Source organism: Gavialis gangeticus, unplaced genomic scaffold, assembly GCF_001723915.1.
Source record: "Gavialis gangeticus isolate Ggan-Ray unplaced genomic scaffold, GavGan_comp1, whole genome shotgun sequence".
Classification (NCBI taxonomy): domain Eukaryota; kingdom Metazoa; phylum Chordata; order Crocodylia; family Gavialidae; genus Gavialis; species Gavialis gangeticus.
In genome coordinates, this window is record NW_017729026.1 from 40,797,242 (window position 1) to 40,801,805 (window position 4,564).

A 4,564-nucleotide genomic window follows, 5' to 3' on the forward strand; every position below is an offset into this window, starting at 1 on the left:
CACTGAGCTATTAGATGAAGTAGGCACCATTACCACTTCCTGTGGCTGTGTTCTTTGCAGGCCCAGTCTGGGAAGTGTGCTCTGAGAAGAGTTACTGAATTGGGTCTGGAGAGTACGATCAGCTGAAAAAAAGCTTAAGTTTTGGATGCTAATATTGCTTAGGCATGAGCCAGGCACTGAGCAGGTTAGCACTGTTATGACTGAGGAAGTTTTGGACATGTGCAGAAGCAAACATTTTGGCATTTAAGAAACTTTACTTTTGGAACAATAAGTATCTATACAGTTATGTGGTAGCCAGGAGGATCTCTGGCCTATGTACTTCTGTGGCTTTAGCTTAAAATGCCTGAGGAGAAAATGTAACTTGCTGACTACCCTTGAAATTTTACTAGCCAGTTACTGAAACATAAAAGCCACCATGCTTGCCTAGGAAAGAGACAGAGGAGTACTAGCAAGGACTGTGTTTACTTGAATGACCAAGACAAAGTGGATGGAAGAAGACTATTCTATAAAGAAATGGAAGGGTAGGTTCAGATTTCTGTGGTCAGTGGGGAAGAATCCAGAATTGAGTGATTCAAATATGCAAAATATGAATGCAAACTCTGTTAACTGGAAGAAAGGAAATACTACTAAATTTATTAGGTACAAAGAATTGTTTTACTAGTAGGAATATAATAATGGAAATTAATAAAAGTGCCAGCAAGTTACTTTTCATCTGCACTGTTGCTTGAAGAGATGCAGAAAAAGTGTCAAAACTTTTTCAAGCCCTGGTGATTACAGGAGGCTAATGCTTGGAAACTATATTTATATTGGATGTACCTAGCGTATGGTTTTCTGGAAATCTGTTCTCTGTTGTGTTTTTTCAGATACAGCCCTGTATGGATAGTAGACAGTTCTGTCTCTGTCTCTTCATGCTTTTTTGCTGCTTTTATATAACTAGTATTTGTGTGTATACCAGTGAGGAGTCTGTTTCTGTCTGTAGACATGTGAAAACAAAACACTTCCTTTGTTTGAATAGTCTCATTCCCTTTTTTCTGTTAGAAACTACAGCACATCTTTAACTTGCTTTAAATCACAATTTTAACAACAAAAGGTATATTTAGTAATCCATCTATTAACCCTAGGTCGTCTACACAGTCTTCCTGAAAAAAGGGTTTGGGATACTAAAGTTTACTAAAGAAACTAATTAATATCTTGTGCTTTGTTATTGAAGAAGAAATTGATCATGAATTTTGTGTACTTAGCTCTCCAGGAGGAGAAATAAAATCCTTCTTTAAAAAAAGAAGGATTTCAACTTTTAAATTGTGGCTATCATTCCCTAATAATTCCTTGGCACCTATTTTTATGGGAAAAAGGAGTTGCTAGTAGACATCTGCTTGCAGAATTTTGAGAACATCAAAAAATAATTCTGATTTTTCCAGATTACTGAACTTTTAACAGATGCAGGTTAATCTGAATGCAGATTAATATCAATTTTAAAATTGACAGTTGTCATTCTGTAATTGCCTAATTGGATTTCCTCCTAGCAGTGTAGCGCAGTAAGACTGACTTGCAACTATTTTAGCATCTTCGTAATCAATTACAAGAAAACCTTAGATTGATTCTAGCATTTAAATAATGGCTTGCAACGTGTTATTTCTTAATTGCTTCTTGTTTTGTTGTGATTTTGATTTCTCTACACTTTATTATTGCAGTGTTCTTAAACAGCATCAGATCCATGGTGGCTTTAGCCACATGTTCAGTTTTTCCTTTTGCCTGCTACAAACTATTAAATCTTAAAAATTCTAAATTCAGTAAAACTACTGTAGCCTGTATTGTCTATAAGCTTTTATTAAAATCTTTTATGCTTACACTAAATGCCTCTGACATGAAAGACTCAATTGGTCTAATAAAAGATATCACATCTACTTAAAGAACCTTGCCTGACATGAACAGAATATTTATAGCTTACTAAACAATATTCCCTTAAAAATGTTCAACTACAAAAATAACAGTTTTCTTCCCCCTGCAATATACATGTGCACACACCCAGTGAAGAAACAACTTTTGGGAGAGAAAATGAATCTTGGGTGAAGACCTGTATGCAGCTTGTCCCTCTTGGCCTTCACCAAGTCACACCATGTAAAGAGTAGGCTGCTGCCTCTGAAAGCTTAAACATTTCTGAATTCATCTCTAAAGTACCACTCTGCCCTGCCTTCTACTGTGTAAATATGCCAACTTCAGCACACACCGTTAAAAAAATTCTCTTTTGAAACCTATCCATTTATATTTCTGAAGCACAGATGCAACATTCTTTGATTAAACCTTTTGGCCAGCGAGTTGGGTTTTCCTGACATAATTGCTTGTAATGTAATTCTTAGGGGTACGTGAAACTCAGGTTAAGCCTTAGAATTTTCTTTGGAAAAGCAACTTATTTGAAGTAAAATACACTGCTGAAAACCAGCCTCAGTAATCAACTTCACAAAGTTTTTTTTTTTTTTTTCTCTTTCTCTTCCTCTCCCCCTAATTCAGACCCCAGCACACTTAGATCACCATACTTCCACTTGTTCAATACTTAGTCTAGATAGCTTTAGTTAGCTCCCCAAATGGTGGCAGGCGTTCTGCATTCTGTTACGGTGAGGTGGTTTAAGTGTGATGTGGCATTGTTCTACTGGGGAGCTTGACTGGATAAAGAATGGGGTTTCCTTTCCTTAAGGCAGGCCAGGCTCCAGCCTCCTAGTGGATCCCTCTGCTAATTGTGGGGGACTGGTAGAAGATAGAAAAAATCAGGTGTCTGGAAAGGATTCTAGTTCTTGCTGGCACCAGTCCCTGGCCCACTGGAAAAAAAATTGCTGGTCTGCCACATCAGATAGTTTGAGAAGCAGTGTTTTAGGGTATAGTAGTAAGGCATAGCGACTAAGTGTGCTTCTCATCTTGCAGTAGCATTGTGGGGGATCCAGGAGAGATTTCACATGTAGCAAATGAGGTTGTAGAAAAAACAGATTCAGCTCACAGATTACTAACGGAGTTAGCTGGAGCTAGTCGAATCTGGTTTCATTGTGATTACTGTCTGCCTTGATCATGTAAGTGCATAGGCAGACCTGATTTTGAGGAAAGCTAGATGATTCCTGGTGATACACTCCAAGCTTAACTGGCTCACATACATAAAAGATATCCCCTTCTTTACTCCCCTCTCCCAGTCTCCTGCTAAAGAAGCAGAGCCCAGCTGTTTGCTGATTATAAATATTTGCTTATTTTGATTTATATCTTCATGTTTATCTCTGTGTAAAAGAGCTGTGTGTGGCTGAAGGGTTCAGTAAGACTTTAGCTCCCCAGTGCATGTACTGTGATTATTTTAACTAGCTACTTACTGACACAGGGGAAGAACAAAAATAATGCCCCTAATTGTATAAACACACCTCCAATGATCAAAAACCTTTTAAGAATATTGTTCCATAATCTTATGTTATTGGTTAACTATATTTCTTATCTCTGGAGGTGCTTGAAAATGTAAATAATGATGGATAGTTTTTTTATTCAATTGTTTAATGCTGATTCCATCCTTACTTCAAAGTAAAATGGAAGGTGAAGTACTTTGAGTGTGTGCTGTTCGGGAGAATCCAGAAGTGCCTGAATTACTTAGGAGCACAAGTTCCTACTGCGCTCCTAAATTACTTGGGTCTAGATTTACAAACAAATTTAAGCCATTTACTACCATTTTAGGTGACCAAATCCAGTATCTATGGGTAGCTGAGATCATCAACCCCTTCCTTAGCTGCTTCCTAGTCCTACATTTCAGACAGTGGGAATGCACAGAATGTCTGAAGTCATGATGCCTGAACTGTAGTTGGATTTGGGAATCTCAAACTAGGCATCCTGTTTTACCAGTAGGAATTCTCAGGTGGTGCCTATTGGATTAAGACTTGCACAAAAAATAACCCCAGATAAGGTGCCACCTGGCATGCATGCATGCATGGGGCTACCTAATAATCCAGGTAGTGTTTGCATTCACGTGGACCGCTGATTTGGAAGTGGGCCAGAACCCCAGTCTAGGACCCAGGAGTGCACCTAGCGACAAGGCTGTCAAGAGACATGTTGCCCTGGAGCTGAAGTTGGGAGTCAGGACCCTCAACTGGGATGGGAGAAAGACTCCTAAATCCCTGCCCAAATGAATTATTTACACATAAAGGATGAGCTTTACTCCAAATGAACCTGCAGCCTGGGTTTGTGCCCTTGTTCCACCTCCAGCAGAAAATATGGAAACAGTCACTAGATTAAAATGAGGTCTCTGGATGTGCCTACACATTCATTAACACACCATAGTTACGATGCATTAAGTTTAGTGCCTGTAACTACAGGTACTCAATGTGCTGTAAGCGGCGCTACTGCCCCTGGGCAAGATGAACTGGGGCTGGGGTTTTTGGTAACGGTGGTGTGCATTAGACTGAACGTACTGCGCATTAGCCCGGGCCTCGCGTGCCACGCCACGATGTGCGGTAGGCAGCTTCGCTGCACGCACGCGTCCTGCGGCCTAGGCCCGGGCTCTTGAACTCGCGCGGCCAGGACGAGGGAGCTACCACCCCTTCCC